Source organism: Lutra lutra, chromosome 10 (genome assembly GCF_902655055.1).
Source record: "Lutra lutra chromosome 10, mLutLut1.2, whole genome shotgun sequence".
NCBI classification, from domain to species: domain Eukaryota; kingdom Metazoa; phylum Chordata; class Mammalia; order Carnivora; family Mustelidae; genus Lutra; species Lutra lutra.
In genome coordinates this window covers 109,090,707-109,116,894 of record NC_062287.1, presented here as the reverse complement: position 1 = coordinate 109,116,894, position 26,188 = coordinate 109,090,707, and the positions used below count along the sequence as shown (strand labels likewise).

General features: G+C 48.6%; 1 protein-coding gene across 3 annotated transcripts in view; it reads left to right on the top strand.

Annotated features, from left to right (window-relative positions):
- The first annotated feature begins 2,656 nt into the window (after nucleotides 1-2,656).
- Nucleotides 2,657-26,188, top strand: part of PC (pyruvate carboxylase) — a 96,610-nt gene continuing 73,078 nt past the window's right edge. Inside the window, exons 1-2 of one of the 3 annotated variants that reach the window (XM_047693158.1) lie at nucleotides 2,657-2,775; nucleotides 7,531-7,568. The gene's annotated coding sequence lies outside the window, so the exon portion shown is untranslated. Of the gene's footprint in view, nucleotides 2,776-3,321; nucleotides 3,448-4,841; nucleotides 4,916-7,530; nucleotides 7,569-26,188 lie in introns of those variants that run through there. The other 2 variants (XM_047693159.1, XM_047693161.1) reach the window with 2 other exon arrangements.

Sequence of the window (26,188 nt, the reverse complement as noted above, 5' to 3'; positions counted from 1 at the left end):
GTACCACCCTGAGATGGTAACCTGACCCAAATCAAGAATCAGATGCTTAACCAACTGAGCCACCTAGGTGTCCCCTGTTTTGTTTTTAAGGAGCCCCAGGGGGAGTATTATTATCAGAAAGCCAAGAGAGTAACTTCTCTTGGTATCTTAGTGGGTCTCAACACTGACCCACATTAGAACCATTTGGAGAGCTTCTTTTATTTTATTTTATTATTTTTTAAAAGACTTTATTTATTTATTTGATGGACAGAGATCACAAGTAGGCAGAGAGGCAGACAGGGAGAGAGAGAGGAGGAAGCAGGCTCCTCGCCAAGCAGAGAGCCCGATGCGGGACTCGATCCCAGGACCTTGAGATCATGACCTGAGCCGAAGGCAGAGGCTTAACCCACTGAGCCACCCAGGCACCCCCCCATTTGGAGAGCTTCTTAAACTAGCAACGCAATGTAGGGATCTCATTCCCCAGAAAGGGATCCAAGTAGTATTCTGCTGGTCATTCGAAGACCTCTGACTTGGTGAGAACCATGGAGTGGCACTCAGGAATCTGTGTTTTCACTAGCAAGCACCCTGTCCCAAAGAGATTCCACCACTCGTGGTACAGAAGCCCACACAGAGGGATGCTCTAAGTCACGTTAGGCTCTCCACCCAGGTTTTTGTCCGTGCAGTTTTCTCCATCTGGGATGGACTACCCCTTCTAACTGTCCTCTCGGGAGCTCAGCCTGGGGGTAGGAAAAAGCCCCAATGGAGAGGTGTCTTGTTTCCTAATCTAACTTGAACTAGATAATTTACATGCCTGTGTTAACTGTCCAAAACCCACACGTTTTCTGTTCATAGCAGTCCATTTTCTAGTTCTCAATTAGTTTCTTTGTTCAGACCTCTGCCCGGTGGTTGTTGACATGGGAATCACCTGAACCAGTCTGGAGCCACCCACTCTGCTCCAGACCCACAGGTTCACAGGGACCAGGCAGGGCTGACCTGACCTTCATAGTGCCTACAGCATGGCCAGCCCTAGAGCAGGGCCTTCCTTTCCTGAGGGACACGAGGGTCCACATTTTACATGTGCACAGTGAGGGATATAAGATACAGGCAGAAAATGTTGAAATCACCAGGTAGGCATGCTAGATGAATAATAGGGACAGTAGTGTAATAGGGACTCAGTGTCTATCAAGTCCATCTGCTTATTTATTTCTTTATTTGAGAGAGAGAGAGAGAGAGAGAGAGAGCACACGCACAAGGTGGGGAAGCTCCAGGCAAAGGGAAAGGGAGAAACAGGCTCCCAGCGGGATCTAGATCCCAGGACTGTGAGATCATGACCTGAGCCAAGGGCAGACACTTAACCAACTGAACCACCCAGGCACCCAGAGTCCAATCGCTTCTAAGAGGAAATTCAGTCCAGAGAGGGAGGGGCCCTGGCCAAGGTCACAGTGCTTTAATTCTTTCCAGCATTAATGAAGTTCTGATGCAGGAAGTGTCCTAGGACGGGTATCTAATAGAATGTAAGCTCTACGATGTGATGCCACAGGGCCTGTCTTTTCCCCACTGTGCACTGGCATAGCACTAGGCTCATGATAAGTGCACAATCAAATGAATCGTTAATCGAATCACTATGTGGATCTGGAGAATTGGGATTCTAATCCTTGATCTGCTACTAAAATAACTGTGTTGGACTGAGCTATGTTGAAGTTCAGCCAGATAGGTGGAAGGAAGGACAAGAAAGTTGGAGAGACAAAACAGAGAATGTGACAGACATGACAGGGAATGGAGTTGTAATATCTCTCCATGCTCAATAAACTATTTCTGGTTAACAAGATGTTCTCATAGTCCTTGATCCTTACCATGGTCTGGAAGCGGGTTATTTTTCCTCCATGCCCTGATTACCATCTGGCGTATCCTATATTTTATTATGCCTTTTCTCTCAATGTAAAGCAGAGATTTTGTTTGGTTTTGGTCACTCTCATATCTCCTAATTGGCAGAGAGCCCAGCTTATGAAGCTTTCTGTTTAATCAAGCCTTCTAAACCTTCTAGGTCCCCAGGGGCCTCGATTTGCAGATTAAGAAACTGAGGCTCAGAGTGATGAGTTTGCTTGTCCAAGGTCAAACAGAGACGGACTCTTGCCTATCACCACCACTCCCACAGCTAAGGGACAAAATCACGCACACTCGTGTGGTACGACTGCCATCTCCTTCGCCCTGCCCTTCGCAAACGCTTCTCCTCTGCCCTCTTCCCGGTCAGCTCAGTGCATTGAAGTCCAGGCCAGATATCTTGAGTCCCGGTGCGATCTGTTATGCTTGCGGCTTTGGGAGACACGTGCTACTCGGGTGAATGAATCGCACCTCCCCACCCCCTCTGACAGCCAATCACAGCGCGGCGGAGCCCAGTTACTTCCGCCTATTGCGGGCGGAGGCCCCAGCGGTGCGGCCCACGTGGGGCTCTATAGACAACGGAGTAGGCGGTGGCGCGGCAGGGGCGGGCCCTCCCAGCCTCCTCACCAATCCTGGGACCCGCCGGCGACGCGAGGGGCGGGGCTGACGTGGGGCGCCAAGGCTTAAACGTGACGGGTAGGCGGGGGGGTAGGGAGGAGTCCTGAGCCGGAGCGGTGAGTGACGGGAGTCACTGTCCAATAACAGGAGGGGATGGGCTGCCTGAGCCAATAAGAAGTCTGTAAGGCGGGGCCAGGACTGCAGCAAGTTCGGTTGCGCGGAAACCGCAGCTGTTCCCTGTCAGTGGAGGTAGCGGCGGTAGAGACGGTGGCGACGACTTGCGGCGGAGGCGCGGAGGTGAGTGCCGGCGGCGCTGCGCACCTTCCTGTACTCCCGGCGGGTCGGAGCGGGTGGGCGTGCGCCAGCGCCGCCGCGGGGGACGCTTATGTAAGGGTCGTGCGCGCCAAGGCGGTGCGGGCTCCACGAGTGACGGCTGGAGGAGACGGCGGCGGGCGGTGCGAGACGCGACGTGCGCCGCCCCTCCCTCTCTCCCCTTCCCTCCCCCTCCCCCTCCCACGGGGATGGCCGACCGGCGCGGGTCTACCCCCGCCCTCTTCCCTGCGCGCGCACGCGCTCCAGGCACCCTGCTCTGGGGTCCCGTCGCCCGGACCCCGGCTCGCCTCCCCGCCTGGCTTCGTCCGCCCCGCGTCCCCGTCGGCGGCCTGCGGCCTTATTCCTGCCCTCGGGCCCATTTTGCAGATGGAGAAACTGACGCACGGAACCCCCAAATGCCTAGGGCGAGGTCCCTGAGGGTTGGAACCCAAGTCTGTCAGAATCGGGAGCCCAAGCGTTCCCCAACGTACTAGAAGTTGCTTAGCCCTGAAGAAAGCCTTGGGGTGCAAGGCGAGGGTTTTCTGTGTTCCAGGTGCTGTAGGGATTCTTGTAGTAACCCTGTCGGGATCCTCGGTTCCACTGGATTTCGAAGGGGAAGCAGCGATTCGTCCTAGGCTGCTCCGTGAGGAGGAGGAGGTGGGGCTGAACTCAGCCCGTTATTCTCGGGCTTGTAGCAGTTTACAAAGTGCACTGGCCCGGGGCGGTGAGGAGCAGCGGGCGGTCCTAGACGTTCCCTCCTGGGCACGGAATCAGGGCCCTGGCTTTGAGGACCTGCCCTGGCAGGTTCTTTCCAGCGGGACTTGTTTTGTGTACTTTTGAGTGAGTTGTTTTACCTCTCTCGAGCTCTTTCCTCTCGAGCTCTTTCCTCATCGCACACATGCTGGGGTGAGGCCAAGCCCCTAGGCTCCTGGCAGCTTTGAAACTTAAAAATCGAAACACTCCTTTTGTGAGCGAGAGGAGGCCAGGGCTATTGTCCCCATTCTGCAGCTGAGAAAGCTGAGGCTCCAGGAAGTGCGGGTGTTTTGCCAGATCCCAGTGAGAGCCTCCAGTGTCTTTGCCTTCCTTGGGGCCAGCAGCCCTGGTTTCCCTTGCCACCCTTTCCCTGCCTGTGATGCAGACACTTCTGGTGGGGTTGGATGTGCTTGGCGTTTGTGGTTACTGTCAGTGACAGCTTTTCTGTTTGCCCAGTGCTCATCCTAAGTCTGGAGCTCTCCATGGCATTCTTTTGTACCCCTACCATGTTGGGAGCCCTAGACTGGGCATGGGAAGAAGACTTCGGAGGTGAGGTTAATCCTTGCCCTAGGACTGCTGGCAAACTGGGGAAAGAAAAAGAAAGAACCTAACCAGTGAGTCAGCGTGCCACAGATGTTTGTAGAGAGCCCGCGTGGATGCGGCATGGTCTCTAGGAGGCCCCTAGGAAGTTCAGTAAAGGCCCACAAATCAGACCACACACCAAGGCCAGGGAGAGGAGAAATAGGCGAGACTAGGGCAGGCTTCTTGGAGGAGGTGAGTCATGAGTCTTCTTCAATTCCACTGGATCCTTCAGTGAAGAAGCAGTGATTGGATTTGAGCAGTCCAGGTTTTATTATGGAGGAGAGTTGAGTTTAAGCAACTAAAACCTGTAAGAGAAAGGCTGAGGAAGGTCAGGGGAGAAGATGGGAGAAGTAGCACTTCCCACTTGAGTAGAAGTTTGGCCGGGCACTTTGAAGACGCCTCTCCAGGAGATGTAACAAGGTGAGGGCACTTGCTATGGTGCAGAAAAGGCAGAAGTGAGATTGGGTTCTGCAGGTGCCATGGGTTTTGGTTGGGCTCTGAGGGCCCAGCAGCTACAGGTTGTGTCTGTCTGTGTTCTATGTGAGCAAGCGGCCTCTGGTTCTTAGTGGCTCCCCTGCCCTGCCCTGCTGGAATGGGCTTTGTTCACCATAGTTGCTCAATATCTGTTTGTTGAATTGAATTCGTTGCCAGCCAAAGTTTCCACAATTTGTCCCAAAGTCCCCTCTGTGCCTTATTCCCTATTCTCTCTCCCAAAGGCTGCTCCAGCCTGTTGGACCCTCTCTGTGCCAGTTCTCACTTCCAGGATCATCCTTCTGGGAAGTTTGCCCTGGTGGGTAGCCTCCTGGACCCTTGCTGCCTCTGACGTACCAATATAGGCCACTTGCCTTTTTTTTTTTTTTTTTTTCTTTTTTGCCCTCTTCTTCCCTTTCTCCTTGTTTCCCTTCTGGCACCCAGGACCCCAGGTGCTGTGCCAGGTGCCAGTCCTCCCAACAGTGCTCACAGAGACCCTGGGACCATGGCAGGGTAGACTTCAGACTCAGGACATTCCAACTTGCAGTTCTCTGTGTCCCTCTGCCCTATGACTTGTCAGTGCTGTGGACAAATGTTTCAGGTGAATTACTGGAAATGGCTCAAACTGGAAACCAGTGAGGAAGTTGGGGAACCAGGAAAGGGTCCCATTTAGGAACTGCACTGATGACTGTTCTAGGGCAGCGAATCTGGGAGGAAGGCCCGGGCAGGCCCCAGACCATGCAGATCTGTCATTGGCATGCTACTGTACGAGCTGGACACCTCACTTGAGTAGACAATTTTCCTTGAGGATTAGGGTGGGCCTTCTGTTGGCTGTCTCCCAACAGCATCTGACCCTCTTCTGATTGGGCCCTGACTCCTCCCATCCAGAGAGAGTGCCTGTCTGCGGGCTAGTTTCTCACCTGAGGCCTCCTTTGCAGAAGTGGGCCATTTTGCCTGTTACTCTGAAACCTCATCTGGGCCTGACTGACTCTCCCTTGGTCTCTGTCCTAGTTGCTTCTAGTCTCAGTTGTAGACATGTTGTTGAGCTGCCAAAGGAGTAGGGCGCCATAGTAGACGTGGGAAATGATGGAAGGAAGAACATTCCTCTTACCCACTGAACGAAAAGATGTGAGGCCATCTCTTGGGTTTTTTCTTCCATTTCACCCCACAGGTACCTTCTTCTGCCTCAGCCCTTGTCTGAGACTGCTTGCCATCATCCCAGACTTGCCTTTTAGTAAACCCACCCCCCATCTTGTTCCTTGGCGACCTTGTTTTCTATTACTCTTCCGGACTCAGGCTTTCCTGCATTATTAAGTCTTGACAAGCCTGTTCAGTTGGATGTGGGCTTTTGCTAATCCCACCGCATGTATTACTTGGTCATGACAACAACCCTACAACCAAGAGACTGTTAGGCCCTCATTTACACATCCGCCCCAGGCCGCCAGGCTCTGGGGTCCCTGCCCGGTTCCCTCTCCTGTATTACCCGTTTTCATCCTCTCTTAGCTTGCCCTCAACAACTTGCCCTTGGGCTTTTTGGGAACAGAGCCTGTGCCTGTGCCTTCTGGCATGGCTGCCTCATGCAAGGTATGTGCTTGATAAATATTTTATTGAATTGAATGCCCCCAAAGATTCATTTCGAGCCTTGACATAATTTCTTAAGGCAACTGATCTTAGAACATGGATTCAATCCATTCAGCAGCTTGCTGGCTTGTGTCTCCATTTTGCTCTTTACTGACCAATGGCTAGAGCTGACTGACAGGTGTAGCCTCTCAGAAACAAGTGGTCCAGGGGTGCTGGGGTAGCTCAGCCCATTAAGCATCTTGGCTTCAGCTCTAGTCACGAGCTTGGGGTCCTGGGATCATGGGATTGGCCCCCTGTCGGGCGCCATGCTCAGCGGGTCTGCTTCTATGCCCCCTGCCACCCTATGGTCACTTGCTCTCAAATAAGTAAAATGTTAAAAACAAAAAAAACCCAAGTGGTCTGTAAAACTCCAAAAAATGATGGGCTTCCTTGGGTCTGAAACAAGGGATGTGCTCTCTTGTGTGTATGTGTTAGCACTAAAGGAAAAGATCTGAGGAAATAGGGAAGTAGGAGACGTATCAGCTTTCAGGTCACGTAAGACAGTTCTTAATTAGTGTCAAGTTGCTTGGTGAGACAGGAACCAGGCTCAGGGAATCCAAGGGGGTTAGGTAGCTCCTGAGGCTTAGAGACAGCTCTGCTGAGAAAGTGGGCGTGGGCTGAATGGAGGTGGGCAGGAAGAGAAAACAGTTCACATAAAACAATAGGGGCGCCTGGGTGGCTCAGCGGGTTGGGCCTCTGCCTTTGGCTCAGTTGGTGATCTCCGTGATCTCCATCTCAGGGTCCTAGGGTCGAGCGCCGCCTCGGGCTCTCTGCTCAGCGGGGAGCCTGCTTTCCCCTCTGCCTGCTGGTAATCTTTTCCCCTCTCTCTGCCTGCTGGTAATCTCCGTCAGGTGAATAAATAAAATAAAAAAAAAAAGTTTTTAGAACTTCTTGTTCTGTGTGGTGGGTGCCAGAAAAGGGTTTTACTTTAACACTCCTTACTAAGCACGTTGGCTAATGTCTGAGAGCGTCCTTTGTACCAGGCTTCGTGCCAGTGGCTTGTGTGTATTGCATCACTGGGAACTCGGCAGGCTGGGCGCTGCGGTTATCCCCATTTCACAGATGAGGAAACCAGCTTTGACTGGTTATGGGAATGGGTGACCGAGAGGCACGGGTGGGGCCCACACTGTTGGACAGGAGCCAGGATCCTCTCAGCCCTGTGCTGTCCTGGCCCCCCACCCCCGCCCCGGGTCCCTAAGATGGAAGCAAAGGAACAGTTCTCTGGATTCTGGACCTATGTTCTTCCCACTCCTGGGTTCTCTGGAGGAACGCCTGAAGAAGCGAAGATAACACTTCTTTTTTCTTTTACTTTAGATAGCAGCTGCCTTCTGAGAGCCGACAGAAAACTGAGGGTAAGTCCATGCCTGATTCCAGGACGCTGGGATGCGCGTGGGTCTTCTCCAGGAACAGGTGTAGAGGTTCGCAGTCCTGGCATGTCAGTCATCAAGTTCAGTAAATAAAAGAGGCCGAGCTCTGAGTTTCGGAAAATAGAAGCAGTCTTTGTCTGTTCCTGATCTCTCTTGGTTTACCCCTGGCTCTCCGCTGGCCTCAGTTGGTAGCCGGCAGCCTGTGCAGGAGGCCTGACGTCTGGAAGGGTGCGGCTTGGGAAGCTAGTTAAGGGAGACGCAGCAGAGCTTCTCAGGACCACAAGAAGCAGGTCTAGGGCTGGGCAGTCTCAGGGACGACCCCTTGAGTCAGTGAGTAGAGCAGGCAGCCGGGCAGTGGGGGACTCGGGGAGATGTGAAGCTGGACATGGGAGAGGCTGGCTGTAAAAACACTTGACCTGGGGCACCTGGGTGGCTCAGTGGGTTAAAGCTTCTGCCTTCGGCTCAGGTCATGATCCCAGGGTCCTGGGATCGAGCCCCGCGTCTGGCTCTCTGCTCTGCGGGAAGCCTGCTTCCTCCTCTCTCTCTCCCTACTTGTGATCTCTGTCAAATAAATAAATAAAATCTTTAAAAAAAACCAAAACAATAACAACAAAAAAAAACACGTGACCTGTGTTTCCAGACAAGGACACCCAGGCTTCGGGAGTCCCAGCGATAAGGATGTGAAGGGGCGAAGTTGGACCTTCTTTGCCCACATAGTGCTCCGGCAGCCCTGTCCCCCGTGAAACCAGCTGCTGCTCTCTCACAGGGGTTCCCCGATGCCTGGCCTGAGTGCATCTGTCTCCGCAGCCTAATGCCAAGGCCCCTGGGCAGGAATCTACCTAGTGACCCAGTCCTGTCTCCCGCTGCTCGTCCAGCATGAACGTCCTGGCCTGGCCCGAGCCTCGCTCTCTCACGCGCCCACCTGTGTTTCAGACACTGATCACGCTGCTCTTCCCCACACCCGGAGGCAGGTCGCTTCATAGCCAGGTGCTCTGGCGGCTTCGTGGATCACAACTTTCCCCAGAGCTCAGACTCTGTGCTCAGGGCGAAGCTTCCTTTACCTTGGGATTCTTGAGTTTCCACCCATTGTGTGGGGATTTTTCTCAGGTGACCTGTCATGACCCAGGAGTTGTTCTGACATGTTCTGAGATGTTCCCACAGCCCTCTCTAGTTCTAGGTCTTGGACCAGCCGTGGCCGGTTTCCACTCTACATTTGCGTTTGCTTTGAAAAGCAGGTGGAGTGGGGCGCCTAGCTGGCTTAGTGGGTAGGACATGGCAACCCTTGATCTCAGGGTTGTGAGTTCAAGCCCCACATTGGGTGTGGAGCCTACCTTAAAAGAAAAAAAAATTCTCATCGCATGAAAAGCAGATAGAGTAAAGGCCAGATGGATGTGGATTTTTGATGGACTGTACCCTCCACAAAGGTTCCACTGCCCTGTTCTCTGCTTGCTCTCGCCTTCCTGTTCTTGGTTGATGGAGTTCAATGTTACTGCCCTTACTTGCATCCCTGAGAGGAGAGCGGGGAGAGTTGGGTGAGGGCCCTAACCACCTATCTCACGCAGCTGAGAAATGGGGGCCCGGAGAAGGCTGATTAGCAGAATCCAAGATTCTGGCCTTCCCCTTGCTTCTTAAAGAGTGCCCTCTTTTCTTATATGTCTTCCCCCAGATCCATCAGTAGCAAGGGAATATTAGTTGCCAAGAAGGGCTGCCTTTGACCTCGTCATCTGATCTGTTAAGGCTTGTCTAGCGCTTCATCCCTAAGCCCCGCTGAGTCCTTGGAGTTTTCCTTAGTTACCGAACTAAGACTGCCACAGAAGGTGGCTGCCCTGCCCCTCCTCTGCTGTCTCCTTGGTGATCCTGGAGGGAGGGGGATGGGATGTGGTGTTGTTGTCTTAGGTAGCATGCCAGAAGGTGTAACAGAAGTCATCCCGGCACCCCCTCATCGCCGCTGTCCCATAGCTCCTTATTGGCCTGCAAGCCGGAGAAGGGCGGGCGGATAGCCAGGGCTGCTCTGAGTGCGTTTCCACCAGCTGTGTGTGGAATAGGGACAGACTCCACATGTGGCAGCTCCCCTCCCCACAGACATCCATCCCTGGCCGAGGCCTTAGGGAAAATTCCGTGCTCTGTCTATGCTGAGTCATGCTTAGTCTCCCAGGATCTGTGTGGCACCTTTCGCATGTCTGTCACTGGCCAGCCCGGGGTCTGGGAAGGACTGCAGTTAGGCCGGAGCACACGTGCTCTGATCTGTTGTATTTGCACATCAGTGTCTGCTTCGAGTGCTTTTACTGCTGTGCTGTTCATCAGTGTGAAATTTATTAATATGAAATCGTTAATAATAAATGTATTGTTTATTCTGGAGAGGGTGGAGAGGGGCAGAGGGGAGGGAGAGACAATTTTAAACAGGCTCCATGCCCAGCATGAGCTGACATGGGGCTCAATCTCACAACCCTGAGATCATGACGTGAGCAGAAATGAATAGTCAGATGCTTAACCAACTGAGCCATCCGGTGCCTCTAGTCTTTTAAATTTTGCTTTTAAGTAAAGCCTATAGATTTTTCTGTTCTGTTTATGATTCTAGAAAATTCTAACCAGTTTGAAGGGACCTTTTGATGAGTACTTGATTTCATTTGTGAACTTAACTCATTTGAGAATTTTAAATTGAATTTGTAAATTGCATTCAACTTTCTTTAATTGTTTTAACACTTCCAGTTGTCTGCTTAACAAACATCCCTAATGCTTAAATAATTCCTGTAAGTCTAATAAATTAACCTGACTGTTAAATTTTCTTAAACATTCTTAATATTGGGGCGCCTGGGTGGCTCAGTGGGTTAAAGCCACTGCCTTCGGCTCAGGTCATGATCCCAGGGTCCTGGGATCGAGCCCCACATCGGGCTCTCTGCTCAGCAGGGAGCCTGCTTCCCTTCCTTTCTCTCTGCCTGCCTCTCTGCCTACTTGTGATCTGTCTGTCAAATAAATAAATAAAATCTTTAAAAAAAAAAACATTCTTAATATTGTTTTATGTTTTAACATTTTGAAGTTATTCTGCTCACTTCATTGAGGTATTGTTAACATAATAAATCGCTCATCTTCCATGTACACTGTGTATTTCCCCGTATGTTTCCTCTAGTGAGACCTTAACCACAGTTAAGACAGTGAACACATCCATCACCTCTGAAAGTGTCCTCGTGCCCCTTGGTAGGCCCTCCCTCCCACTCCTCTCTGCTTCTCCCATCCCCAAGTACCCACTGAGCTGCTTTCTGTTACTGTAGATTAGTTTGCATTTCGGGGAATTTTACATAAGTGGAATCGTAGAGTATGTATCCTTTTTTGTTTGGCTTCTCTCGGTCAGCACACTTATTTTGAGATTTGTCCGTGTTGCCGCATCCATCAGTAGTCCTTTCCCTTTGGTTTCAGGGTAGCAGTCCAGGAAGTGGGGGCCCCACAGTCTGTTTGCTAATTCACCTGCTGTTGGTCTTTTCAGTTTCCAGTTTTGGGCGGTGCCAAATAAAGCTGCTCTGAATGTTTGTGTCCAAGTCTTCATCGGGCACATAGTTCCTTTCTCTTGAGCAGTCGTGTGGTGGTGGAGTGGACAGAGCATATGGTAGGTGTGTATGTAACTGAACTTGCCCAGTCTTCTTCCAAAGTGGCTGTGCTATCTTACATGCCCACCCGTGGCGTATGAGCTCCAGTCTCTCCACATCCTCGCTGGCACTGGATATGGCCAGTCCTTTCAATTTTATCCATTCTAAAAGACGTGTGTTGGTGTCTTGTGGTTTCAATGTGAATTTCCTTGGTGGCTAATGATAGTGAGCATCTTTGAGCGTATTCGTCATCGGCCGTACTGATTTTAAGTTTTTTTTGTTTGTTTTTTTTTTATTTGACAGAGAGAAATCACAAGTAGGCAGAGAGGCAGGCAGAGAGAGAGGAGGAAGCAGGCTCCCTGCTGAGCAGAAAGCCCGATGTGGGGCTTCAACCCAGGACCTGGGATCATGACCTGAGCCGAAGGCAGCGGCTTAACCCACTGAGCCACCCAGGCGCCCTGATTTTAAACTTAATAAAATTCTTCCTTAAAATCATGTCTGAACCAGTTACTCAGTTACCTATTTTAATCGGAATCTTGAGACTGACTTGTTAATTCTGAACGGACCGAATTCCCTTGAAGTGCATAAAATAACAGATACACACAGATTTCTTAACTCAAAATTATAAGTACTATAGTTTCTATTTTCTTGGGGATGTTTATTCTTTTTTTTTTTTAAGATTTTATTTATTTATTTGACAGAGAGGTCACAAGTAAGCAGAGAGGCAGGCAGAGAAAGAGGAGGAAGCAGGCTCCCCACCAAGCAGAGAGCCCGACGCAGGGCTCAATCCCAGGACCCCCGAGATCATGACGGGAGCCGAAGGCAGAGGCTTTAACCCACTAAGCCACCCAGGTGCCCTGGGCATATTTATTCTTAATGCTTTAACTTCCTGGAATTAAAGAATCTTTAATTGCTAAGATTTCAAACTGTAATAAGTTATTTTCCTAAACAACTTCAGGAGTTTCTTTCTCCACTAGATGACATTTCTTTATAATTCAAGAGATTGCTGGCCAGGATGAAACTAGGTCTTTTCCTTTGAGTACACCTGCTAAGCAGAGTCCTGATTCATTGCCGTTTTGCTCCCAAATGGGGAGAGGCTCACAGCCCATATGCCCCAGATGAAAGCATCATATCGCCTAATCTTCTTCCCACAGAACTCTGCACTTTTCCACCCAGGCTGCCATACCGTGTGACTGGATCACTGGATTCAATTAACCTATTTAAGGCTTCATTTCTCATGCACTATGGCCGTAATAATAGGGGAAATTAAAAGTACAAATTAGGTGGAATTGAGGTTCTGTGTATCTTCCAGCACTTTCTCTGACCAAGGACTATCTGTAAAATCAGGCCAGTGACCCAGCAGTTCTAGAATTTTGAGTCCCAGTCTTCTGTGTCTAGATTGGCATTCCAACCCCCACCCACCAATTGCTTACATCTTCTCAAAAGAAGAGAAAGGGAGGCTGGGACTTCAGAGTACTGGTGGTTTCCGGTCAGTCTTGGTTACCAAGAAATCCTGGCACCAACAACCCACGCCTGCCTTTTCCCTTTCTTCAGGTTCACCTTCCTAGAAATGGTGAGAAGCCTGGCTTCGCCCTGACCTTGCAGTACAGGGCTACCGATCTCTTTGGAGGGGCCATTACTATCAGATTCTTTTTATGGATTTGATGTTAGATGTTAAATGAATGTGGATTTGCATTCCCATCCTGGTCACTGAGTGTGGCCTCAGGAAACTTTGTGGGTAGTTAGTGGGACCTGGTTGAAAATGATTGATGCAGCCTGACCTCTCCCGTGATGGCTGATGCTGATGTCACTCCACATGTGTAAGAGTGACAGTCTGTGGAGTTCCAAGAAAAGGACATTTGGGGGACTGCTTAGATTGCTGCTCTGCAGTTTGAAATACATTCTGTGTTCAGCTTTGGCTCTGAGTTTCCCCTTCAGGTGGTGAAGCGGTAGTGTGTGACAGTACAGAGCGTATGGGAGTTTATTGATGACAGTGACCTCCCTGCGTTAACAGAATCTCTGTTCAGAGAGAGAGGAAGGGGTGCTCCACCACAGGCAGGGCATTAAATGACGGGGGACAGAGAGATCACATGTAAAACTTAGAGTAAATAAATAAATAGAGCATTCAGCACAGCGATGTCAGTTCTAGACATGACAAACTGGGCTGTTCAGATCCGCATGTTTATAGCAGAAAATGGGAAACCGGGGCACCTGGCTGGCTCAGTTGGTGGACCTTGTGACTCTTGATCTCAGGGTTGTAAGTTCCAGCCCCACATTGGGTGTAGGGATGACTTAAAAATAAATCTTAAAAATGGAAAAAATGAAAGAAAATGGGAAACCACCAAAATACATATCAAAAAAGTGTCGCCGCATGTTTAGTCTGTTCAGTGTCATACAGCACAGCTTTGAAAATAGCCCATGTTACCCTAATCAAACTTGCTCTCTAATTTGTTACCTTAGAACAAGATGCTTTTATTTGAGAAAGGTATATTATGAAACAGAATGTGTAGCATCTCCTTTTTGGTTATTTTGGAATGCTATACCAAAAGTTTTTCCCTGGATGCTGGAATTGCAAAATTACGTGTTTAAATTTTTTTTTGTTTTGCTGTGTCTTTTAATTTTGAATAATCAGCTTTTTAAAAAATATAGAGAAGGGTGCAACTTATAATACTATGTGGCACTTAAGAGCAGGGAGTGGGTTTCAACTATCAGAATTCCTCTCTTTTGGACACCTGGGTGGCTTAGTCACTTAAAGCATCTTCCTTCAGCTCAGGTCATGATCCCAGGGTCCTGGGATCAAGTCCTGCATTGGGCTCCATAAGATAATTAAAAAAAAAAAAAATTCCTCTCTTTACTCCTGTTCTCCAACAAATTGTTTGGGGGTGATGAAAACCTTTTTCTAAATGCTGTATGAGATGGAGATCCTGGGAAATAGTGAAATAAAGACTTCTTAAAAGATGTACCTTCCTAAAGAAATGAAAAAAGCTGGCAAAAATTGTCAAAATCTTCTTTTTCAGATTCAAGGGAATTAATGGCTTGTAGCACTCCAAGGAAATGGCCAAATCTTTCTTTCAACAGAAATTATGAGTCCTGCAAAGAAACAAGAATGGCATATACACGGGGTATAGCTCCTGACGGAAACTATCCCTAAGAAAGCTCATTTGTTGGACTTTTATAAAGACTTTAGATCAGCTGTGTTAAAACGTGTCTAACGAACTCAACTAGGAGAACAGTGCCTTGCCAAATAGATGATAGAAATTATGAAAAAAGAACCAAAAAGAAATTCAGGAGTTGAAAAATAAAATAGCTGAAATGAAAAAGTCACTGGAGGGGCTGAAAAGCGGAATAGAGGTGGAAGAAGGAATCTGTGAACTTGAGGATAGCTCCGTTGAGATTATCCCATTGGAGGAACAGAGGAAGCAAGAATGAAGGATAATGAACAGAGACTCAGGTGATTGCAGAACACGATCAAACCTATCAGCGTTATTACACAACAGAAATTCAGTAAATGTGAAGATCTAATTGGGTTTTATTAAGTCATTCATGAATTGGGCAGCATCCGGCTAGCAAGTAGAGGGGAGCTCTGGGGAGTGGTACCTGGTATTTAAAGGAAGGTATTTATAGGCAGGAGGGTGAGGCAAGCGATCTTATTAGGTGGATTGCTTTATCTTTCTCTCAGGGTTGGAAAGGCCCCTGTGACAGATTATACTATGACAGATTATACCTCTTTAGTACTGATCAGAAAATTCCAGATTGATTGGTTTAAGATTCCACTCCTAGGGAGGTTGAAACTGTAATTAAGTCTTGGTTTGTCCCTCCTGCGGGCACACAACACCACTTTGAGCCTGTGGCTTTTTCTTTCTTTTTTTTTTAATGTAGCTCTAGGCCTAATGTGGGGCTTGAACTCAAAACCGCCACATCAAGAGTTGCATGTTGTGCCTACTAAGCCGGCCGGGCCCCCTGTGGCTTTCTTGTAAACAGTGTGCACATGTGGGAGTCCTAGCAGGAGAGGATGAATATTTGAGCAGAATGAATATTTGAAGAAATAGTGGCTAAAAAGTTGCTAAATTTTATGAAAAACAATAGTTTATGTGCCCAGGAAGTTTCACAAACTCCGAGTAGGAAAACGCAAAGAGAGCCATACCTAGACATCACAAAAGAATCCTGAAAGCAGGGATGCCTGGGTGGCTTAGTGGGTTAAGCCTCTGCCTTTGGCTCAGGTCATGATCTAAGGGCCCTGGGATCGAGCCCCCGCTTCCTCCAGTCATGCTCTCTGCTCAGCAGGGAGCCTGCCCCCCCCCCCCACTGTGTTCTCTCTCTCTCTGTCAAATAAATAAATAAAATCTTAAAAAAAAAAGAATCTTGAAGGCAGTGCTTAACCAACTCATCACTAACAAGGGATTTTTTTTTTTAAGATTTTATTTATTTATTTGACAGACAGAGATCACAAGTAGGCAGAGAAGCAGGCAGAGAGAGAGAGGAGGAAGCAGGCTCCCTGCTGAGCAGAGAGCCCAACTCGGGGCTCAATCCCAGAACCCTGGGATCATGACCTGAGCCGAAGGCAGAGGCTTTAACCCACTGAGCCATACAGGCACCCCTGCAGGAGGTCTTTTACCAAGTTTCCCTCCCCAAGTATTTCTAGAAATGCTTAGGAGATGCTTATTCTGTGTTCTAGCAAGCCAAGAACATAATAGGCCCCCCAGAATATTTGTTCAATGAATGAAATCTGCCTGGGTTGCTTCCTTCTCTGGCTAGCTGTCTGTCCACTCTTGTGCATGGGACCTCATTCTCCCTGTCTCAGAGTTACTGCCTCTCTCCTCATACCTCCTCATTTCGCCTGAAAGATGCAGACCATGGGGCGCCTGGGTGGCTCAGTGAGTTAAGTCTCTGCCTTCAGCTCAGGTCATGATCTCAGGTTCCTGGGATCACATCGGGCTCTCTGCTTAGTAGGGAGTCTGCTTCCCCCTCTCTCTCTGCCTGCCTGCTGCTCTGCCTACTTGTGATCTCTCTGTCAAAAAAATAAAATCTTTAAAGAAAAAAAGATGCAGACCAACCAGTTTAATAACTTCTCGAAGCACAGCTTTTAAAAATATTACTGGACATTTCACAAAATTTTACTGACTGTTTAGGGAATAGCGGAATGGAATTATGAGACAGAAAAAAGAAAATTTGCCTCAAGAAAAATAGAACAGCTGCTATAACCTAAAAGAGGCAGCTTCCCCCCTGCCCATGGTGAGCAGTCAAGGTTTCAGTAGGTACTAGAGTTTTAATCCCAGGCAGCACTTCCCAGGACACCGCTGCGCTGCCTGCCTGTGTTCTGCTGCTTCTGTCGTTGGAAACGCTCCTCATAGGTGTAGAGTCCTTTCCAGAGTCATCATTTCGTCAGACAGTTCTTTTTTTTTTTTTTAAAGATTTTATTTATTTATTTATTTGACAGACAGAGATCATAAGCAGGCAGAGAGGCAGGCAGAGAGAGAGGAGGAAGCAGGCTCCCCGCCGAGCAGAGAGCCCGACGCGGGGCTCGATCCCAGGACCCTGAGATCATGACCTGAGCCGAAGGCAGCGGCTTAACCCACTGAGCCACCCAGGCGCCCCTCGTCAGACAGTTCTTACTGGCACTGGTCAAGGTGATAGATTTGCTGTTTGCGGATGACAGCAGAGGCTGGAGGGCTTCAGTGAGTCAACCGGCTCTGCCAGGAAGCTTTGAAATCAGCACCTTGATTCCTGGCCTGGAGTCCTCCCTGCTGTCACACGGGGGATCAGAAGTGATGTGGCTGTGGCACGGTGACAGGTGCGCGGGGGCTGAAGAGATCATCCTGAAACTCGGCGTTCCCAGCTTCATAGTTCCTCTCCTGACGGGGGTTCGTACCTTCTTCCGTTAATGCTGTTTCTGGTCACTGGGACTTCGGCCCATTTGGGAGCCTCCCATCCGGGCAGGGTCTCCTCCCTGCCATGTTGCCTGAGGCTGAAGCCCGAGCCACTTCCATGAGACCCGAAGTTTGGCTCCGCCTTCCGGGCTTTTGCCTATTCGGTTCCAGGTTCCAGCCGGTTGCAAGGCCACGATTGGTGTTTTTATCCACCTGAGCCATCTTGCCCTCCCTTTTCCATCTGATCGTCTTAAATGGCAGTTTGAATATTTGGCAGGATAAATTCCCCATGACCTAATCCTGCGTGTCACAGCTGAACGCTTTAAGAAGGGCAGAGGTAACTACTGTGCGGAATTCCAAGAAGCTTCTCTTCAGGCAATTGCTGTGACCCTGTGGCAGGCATTGCCCTTTGCTGGATGCTGTGGGGTCACCAGAGTGGGGATCCGACATGGCCCTTGCCCTTGGTCACATATCCCATGGTTGGGGAGAGGAGGCAGGCACGTGCCGGGGCTTGGGATGTGCTCGCTTGGGAATGAGGGGCCGCCGCAGCTGGCCTTCACCATGGGCTGTGTCTGTGCCCGGGAGATGCTCAGTGCCGGGCTGGAGGCCGGTGCTTCCCAGAGACGTGGCTAAGCGCAGGGCTCTGGAGTCAGGTGGTCAGGAGTGGAGTTTGGCCCTTTCCCAGCCCTGTCACTTCTGGCAAGTTCCTGAGTCCCTTTGAGCCTTGGTTTCCTCCTCTGTAAAATACGGACAATAAAACCTGCCTCGCAGGGCCGTTGGGGGAATTAAACGAAATCACTTCCGTGAAGCGGCCCCTGGCAGACACGTCATCGCGGTGGCTGTGTTGGTGGTACTGGGGGAGGACGGCCGCAGGGAAGCTGTGTGGGGCAGAGCACAGGAGCCTGAGGGCCTGCAAGTTGAGGGCACGGGGTCGGGTGGGTGGCTACTCAGGATGGTCTTCTTGGGAGAGCTGGCTCTGAGATAGGGGGTCCTATTTGGGCTGGCAGAGAGTGTGGTGTCTAGATGGGGTGTCTCTCCCCCTCAGGTGAGGGCCCCCAGATGTGGGGTGGACCCCAGGGCATGGGCGGTGAAGGCATTTAGCCGAGGCAGAACAAAGGAAAAGGAGGTGTATTGACTACAGGGAGGGGGCAGAGGACAGGACGGCAAAGCAGAGACTGCCCCCGAGGCAGTGGTGGCAGCTGATTTTAAAGGTGGGGGGTGAGGAGGTGCGGGGACGCGCAGGATTCTCCCTATTTGGGTAACTGTGCCAAACTGTGGCTGTTAGTAGCCCATTGGTTAGTTAGGGCCTGTGGGTACTTTGAGGTGAGTCGCCCAGTGGGCCTGTCTGCATTCAGCCCAGGGGCGCGCTGGGGACATTTTCTCCATGCCATCGCTTAAGCCTGTTGGCCTAGAAGCCGCCTCTACAGAGAGGAGAGGACAGCATTCGAGTGGCAGCGCATGGAGACAAGTCACGAACCTGGGAAAAGCTGGGCATCGGGAAGGGTGATGCCCCAGCCTCGCTGGTGGGAGGAAGACGATGGAAGCCCTTCGAGGGTGGAGGTTTGCACCTGCTGTGTTCGCTGCTATTAGGAAACCCCATTGGAAGAATGGCTGCTGTTGGGGGATTCATTCCGTGAATGGCCAGCTGCCTGCTGGGTCTGAGACGGGGGGAGAAGCCCGAGATGCTTGAGCGGGCAACCACCCACGGGCGAATGGGGTTTTGAGAAACTCTTGGGGACTGTGCTGGCGCCTGGAATGGGGAGAAGCAGGTGGTCAGGGCGGGAGAGCAGCTCTGAGAGGCGGCTGTTGTCACTCCGACCAGGTGGCCAGGGGCAGGAAGGAGCAGGTACGGCTACAGAAGAAAGGTCGCCTTACAGGAAGGACTCAGCTCGAGTTTCCACCTCTGCCTCCATCTTGAGATGCGGAGCTGGAAAAACAACCGCATTCATCGAGCTGAAGAGACAGACCAGACAGGCCTGACACAGGGAGTTGGCGTGGAATGGTGTGTTAGGACTGGGCTGTTAGGCCCCACGCTCAGTTTCCTGAAAAAATTGAGTTTGCTTGAGACCAGAGCAGCTAGTCCTGAAAACGCACTTGGAGAAAACATGTGGAGAGAGAGAAAGCAAAGTTCCTGAATCTCCCCAGCTGTTGCCTCCTAGGGCCTTCCCTTTTCTGGCGATTTTAGGGCAGGAGCTGCTGACGGGGCCCCGGTGAGAGCCCGACAGGTCGTCTGCATGGTGGGCCTGTCGGAGCCCCAGCCCCTTGGGTAGGCGGGCTGGCAGGGCTCTTCAGGAGAGAAAGGGCTTCCAGTAATTGGAACTTTCCCTTTCCTTCCAAGGCTGGGGAGGTGGAAGCTGGAACTGCCTGGCACCTACTCTAAGCAAACCGGTGTATTTGTGGAGGTTAAATTTGAGAGGTTTTATTATTCACATGTTTTAGGAGCATGGGGAGGGAGGCATGCTGGAGGGGGGGTCTTCCCAGCACACTCCGCGCGCGCATTTGTAACTCTGCCCTCTGTTCTTCTTCCACCTGCTTTGTTCTGTGTTTCCCGTGCTAGGGCTTTGCAGTGGCGTTTGGTGAGCAAGACAGACAGGTGGGGCTCCTGCTGAGGGGTGTTGAGACCGGTCCCGAGTGAGGGGATGGCGGCTTTCCCTTCCAAACACAGGTCTGCATCCAGTCCTGTAGCTGGCCTCACTCTTGATTGCTTTACAGCTCTCAGTCTGTTTTCCTCCTCCTCCTAGCTCATTTCCCAGCTGGAGAGAACACAGCTTGAAACGGGGTTTCTTCCCCAGGAGGCAGATGAAGGGCATGTGCAGGGCAGAGGCCAAATACCGCCGTTTCTAGCAGATTCATGGCCCCAGGAGGACATTTCAGCCACCGTCTCTCCGAGGTTTTTGTCCCAGATCAGTAAGCCAAGCAGAGTAAGCCCAAGGGTCCAGTCAGTCATGGGTTCCCATCGGAAGATCTCTCATGGTGTGTTTTCACCCACAACACTTCAGACACTAAATGCGTGGTATTATTCCTAACACCAACCAGTGTTCTGACTGATACCAACTGGGTGTCCTAAGTTTAATTCAGTTCTGACACTAACCACCTGGAGTTCATGCAGACCCCATGGGTTAAGGGCTCAGTCACACAAGATGGCCTCCAGTTCACAGGCCGGTCACAAACGCCGCGTTGACTTACATCTGAGCGACAGGCTGTAAAATGGCATTCCCACGAGCACTTCCTTGGGTCTGATCATTTGCTCTGATGGCTCACGGAACTCAGGGAGACACTTCACTTTACTTAGTTTTACTGATTATTATAAAGGATGCAAACGAACAGCCAGATGAAGGAGTGCTTTGGGGAAAGTCCAGAAGGATCTTGAGCACAGGAACTTCAGGTGGAGTTGGGGGGATGCCTCCCTTCCAGCACGCGGAGGCATTCACCAGCAAGCAGCTCTCTGAACTCTGTTGTTGAGGGTGTTTATGGAGGGTTCATTGCGTAGGCATGATGATTGGCCATTGGTGATTAACTCCATCTCTAGCCGTCTCCCTTCCTGAGGCCCAGGGGTGGGGCTGAGCGGTCCAACCCTCTAATCTCACCTTTGGTTCCTCTGGCAACCAGCCCCCTCCAGAACTCTAGGGGCGTACCAAGAGTGATCTCATTAACATAGACTCTGGTGTGGTTGAAAAGGGCTTGTTGTGAATAACAAAAGACACCCCTCTCCCCGGTCCCTAGAAATTCCAAGGGTTTTAGAATCTCTTGGGGGGGGGGGCTGGGAATAAAGACCAAATTCCTATTTATTATATTACAGTATCACAGGGTCCCTGTAGGATTCTGGACTTGGATGGGCTGCGGTGCCCTTGCGGTGAAATCTTTGGGATGGTGGAGTGCCTTCAGCCCTGAGAACTGAGGTCTGGTAGAACACCTACGGAGGAGTCAGGATGCCCAGGTGTGACCCGGGCAATGGCCCTAGGGGCATGGTTTTGGAATATAGGTGAAGTTCAGTGAGGTGAGGTCCAGAGCCGACTGACAAAGGATTCTCGAGATGTCTTTGGTGCAAAAGGGTGGTCTGTTAAAGCCCGAGGACAGGACCCGTGGGCAGAAATAGCTGATGCACTGGCATTGTGAGGGGCGGCTGGTTGTACACTTGGGGGGGGTGGGGAGCGGGGGGGGGGGGTAAGGAAAAGGGTTTCAAAAGAACTTTCATATGCTAAAGAAGACCTACAAGATATTGGAGGCCTTGCCATTGTCAAGTTAATATTGTTTTTCCCCTTTAGCAGGGTGTTAACATGAAGACAGTTGGGAGATTTCTGGAAGAATGTCAACCTGTCCTACCCCGGAGTGGGGGTGTGTGTGCAGGGGGTCAGCTTCTGCTGTCTTCAGCCAGCCTTCTCCCTCATCCCTAGAGGCACCGCATGCGAGCCTAGCCTAGTCTTCTTACAACAAGTTTGCCACGTGGTAAACCAGGGGTTAGGGTTTAACTTAAAAAAAAAAAAAAAAAAAAAAAAAAAGCATGTGTTTTAGCTAAGTAATGCTTGCATCTGACACAACAGACGTATACAGAAGCCTTGTTTTGTTCTTTTCTCTTGAAACCTAGTTCCGCTCCCGAGAGGCCACCTCTGGTTCAAGTGTCTTGTCTGTCCTTTTAGAGATGATGGGTCCATTTAAAATACAATTCTATTTCTATTCCTTTTTCCTCTTATCCTCTCTCTCTGCTCCATGCCATTTTCACTTACCAGTGTCTTTGAGATCTTCCCGTATCAGTACAGACGTGGGCTTCGCTCTTTAAAAGCCGTGTAACATTCTATAGCTTTTCTTTTTTTCTTTTTTTTTTTTTTTGGCCTTATGTTTACTACAAAATATATCACACAGAAGAGGTATTTAAAACATATGCATACATTAAACATAAGGATCCATTAAAACAAAATAATAGACGTTTATGTTTCTATTCCCCAAGTTAAGGAATAAAAAAGACTAGATCTTATAAGCGCCGCCCCCACAACCTGCTGAAGGGCCTTACCCCCACAGCTGTCCTTTTGTAATAACCATTCTCTTGAATTTCTCTTCCTTCCCTTCCTTCCTCTCTCCCTCCCTTGCTGCTTTTCCTTCCTTCCATCCTTCCTTCCAGATTTACTTAGAGAGAATCCCAAGCAGACTCCCTACTCGGCAATGGATCTCATGACACTGAAATCATGGCCTGCGCCCAAATCAGGAGTCAGTCTCTTAACAGGTTGAGCCATCCCGGTGGTCTCTTGATTTTTCTCAGTAGTTTTACCACCTGTGACCAATCTCTGAGTAACTTACTATTTAGTTTTTGCCTGTGTTTGAACATCGCAGACATGGAGTCATACTGTAGACCTCTGACTCACTCAGCACGGTTGGGTTGTGTCCACGTGGATACACTTAACTCCCTTCATTTTCCCTGTTCTGTAGCTTTCCACGGTATGGATGAGCTGAAGGCTAATTTCAAAAACTTCTAAGAAATAAATACATACGGGTCGCCTGCATGGCTCAGTGGGTTAAGTGTCTGCCTTTGGCTCTGGTTGTGATTCCAAGGTCCTGGGATTGAGCCCCACCCACATCAGGCTCCCTGCTCAGCAGAGCGCCGGCTTCTCCTCTCCCTCTGCTTGTCTCTCTGCCTACTTGTGCTCTTTCTCTATCTCACTGCTAAATAAATAAAAATCTTAAAAGAAAGAAACATATACACAGATATGCAGGTATTTTATTCAGCATTTTTAGTTATCTGCAGGAGGCATGGATGGTGTTAAAAAACAAACCTAAAAAATTCAGCTGAGTAAATCTGAGGATTTGTCTTTATTCAGTGATGCATGAGTGAGGCAGCATCTCATCTAGCAAGTAGAAAGGAGCTCCGAAGAGCTCTACATAACGGGAGACTTTTGAACAAGGAAGGAGTAACCAATAACCTTCTTTGGGGGACGGAAGGGGTCTATCAGGCAGATGCTTCACTACTGCTGACAGAGAAGAGGCCAGATTGACTGGTTTAAGACTACATTCCAGGGAGAGATTGAACATGCAATTAGGTATTAAATATTGGCTTGCTGATGTAGGGCTTGGCACAAGTGACTCCATTTGGGGTCTGTGTTTGTTTATTTCTTTTTTTGGGGGGGGGGTCATCAATGTTTATCTAACCCTGCTAGGAAAATTCTTGTTTAATTTTGAAGTAGTGCTTTTGAGGCAGGGTCCTTTCATCCCTAGGATGTGGCTCCCATTGTCATGGGCCTTCAGCTTTAACCCTTGAGAATAAAACCGCTAGCGTCATAGTGATCTTATGGACGTGGTTTGGGCCACTTCCCCGGAACTGTAGTATTTCGATGCTTGGGTTGGGCCTGGAAATCTGTCTCACGCATCTTAAACTCATGTGCCATTGATTTGTCCTGGGAGGCCACTTTGAATTTGTAATGGAGGATAGAATCCCTGAGGTCTGCCCTTCTCGTTTTAAAGCCCTGTGGTTGGCCCATCTGTACCAAGTAGGTATGCTGGGGCCTAGGTCCACACTAGCATTCACTCCATAGACAGGGTTGCTTAGAGAGCAGGAGTGACAGAGGCAGTTTTCCGGACCTGTCAACAGAGTTTTAAAATGATCCTATTTTAGACCCTGGAAACCCTTGTCTCTGGTTGCAGATTCCTGCTTGAGCATAGTTGCTTTTCCAGATACTTTGTTGTTTTGATTTCTGAAATTCTCCATAGTTTTCACATTTTTTGCATTCCTGGGGAGACTGTGTAAATATCCCATTGTCATTCTGAATATCCCATATCCCATTGTCATTCTGCTACTGCCAAGTTGATCTTGGTAGGTGTTAATTTCAGGGTGGCCTGATTCTTTTTAATTTTTTAAAAAACTTTTTTGGGGGACACCTGGGTGGCTTAGTCATTAAGCGTCTATCTTCAGCTCAGGTCATAATCCCAGGATTCTGGGATCGAGCCCCACATCAGGCTCCCTGCTTAGCAAGAGGCCTGCGTCTCCCTCTCCCACTCCCCCTGCTTGTGTTCCCTCTCTCACTGTTGTCTCTCTCTGTCAAATAAATAATTTTATAAAAAGAAAAATAAATACCCCCCCCCTTTTTTGTGGTGCTTGGGTGGCTCAGTCAGTTAAGCATCTGACTGTTGATTTTAGCTCAGGTCATGATCTGAGTGTCGTGAAATTGAGTCCTGCATCAGGCTCTATGCTGGGCTCTGCCAGCTGCCCTGGCCCTGGCTCTGGCTCATGCTTTCTCTCTCAACAAAACAAGACAAAACCTTTTTAATAACCTTTTTATAATGTCCTTCTGCTGTCTGGATGCTGAAGAAGCTGCTTATTTTTCCTTTTTTTTTTTTTTTTTTTAAATTGTGGTAAAATACACATGACATAGAATTTGCCATCTTTTTTTTTTATTTAAAGATTTTTATTTATTTATTTGAAAGACAGAGATTACAAGTAAGCAGAGGAGATAGGCAGAGAGAGAGGAGGAAGCAGGCTCCCCATCGAGCAGAGAGCCTGATGTGGGGCTCGATCCCAGGACCCTGGGACCATGACCTGAGCCGAAGGCAGAGGCTTTAACCCACTGAGCCACCCAGGCATCCCCTAGAATTTGCCATCTTAAACATTTTAAAATGTAAAGTTCACTGGCATTAAAAGTATATTCACGTTGCTCGCAACTGTCACAACCATCCAACCCCATAACTTTTTTTATCCTGTAAGAGTGAAACTCTTTCCATGATTCCATTAATCAATAACTTCCATTCTTCCCTCTCATCTGTGCCCTGGAAACCACCATTATACTTTGTCTTTTCATATGCTTAGTGGCCATTCATATATCTTCTTTGGAGAAATGTCTGTTCAGGTCCTTTGCCCAATTTTGAATTGGGTGGTTTGTTTTGTTGTTGAGTTTTAGGAGTTCTGTATATTCTGGATATCAGTCCTTTATTGGATATATTACTTGTCAGTGTTTCTTCCATCCTGTGGATTGCCTTTTTACTCTGGGAATAATGTTTTGATGCACAAAATTTAAAAATTTTCATTAAGTATGCTTTGTTTATTTTTTCTTTAGTTACCTGTGCTTTTGGTGTTATATCCAAGAAATCACTGCCAAGACCAATCATAAAGTTTTTGTCCTATGTTTCCTTCTGCGTCTTATTATTTTAGGACTCACATTTAAGTTCCTGATCCATTTTGAGTTAATTTTTGCATATGGTCTTAGATAAAGATCCAGCTTCATTCATTTGCATGAGGATGCCCGGTTTTCCTGGCAACATTTGTTGAAAAGAGTATCCTTTTGACATTGACATCTTTGGGCTTGGCATCTTTGTTGAAAATACTTTGATCATGTATGTCAGTTTAATTCTGGGCTCTCACTTCTGTTCCATTGGTCTGTATGTCTGTCTTTATCCCAGTACCACGCTATTTTGATTACTATAGCTTCATAGTAGGTTTTGAGATCAGGAAGTTCACACTTCCTGAACTTCCTGAAGTTCCTCCAGTTCTGTTCTTTTTTTTTTTTCAAGATCATTTTGGCTAATTGGGGTCCATTGAGATTCCATATGAATTTTAGGATGTTTTTTTCTATTTCTGCCAAAATGTTAGGGATTGCATTGAATCTGTAGAACACTTAGGGTAATATTGACATTTTAATAATATTAAGTCTTCCAAACCATGAACATGGGATGTTTCCATTTATTTGTTTTCTTTAATTTCTTTCAGCAGTGTTTTATAGTTTTTATTATACAAGTTTTTTACCTCTTCGATTAAGTTAATTCCTAAGTATTTGGTTCTTTTTGAGGCCATTGTAAGTGGAATTGTTTTTGTAATTTTCTTATAGAAATGCAGCTGACTTTTGTGTTTGTTTTGTATCCTGCTACCTAGCTGAATTTATTTATTCTAATAGCTTTTTTTGTGGTATCTTTTGTTTTCTACTTATAAGATCATATCCCAACAGAGATAATTTTACTTCCTTCTTTCCAAATTGGATGCCTTTTGATTTCTTTTTATTGCATAATTGCTGTGGTTAGAACTTCCCATACTGTGTCGAACAGTGGCAGTGAAAGTGGGCATCCTTGCAATGTTCCTGATCTTAGAGGAAAAACTTTTGGCCTTTCACCATTGAGTATTATGTTTGCTGTGGGTTTTTCATATCTAGCTTTTATTATGTGGAGGTAGTTTCTTTCTATTCCT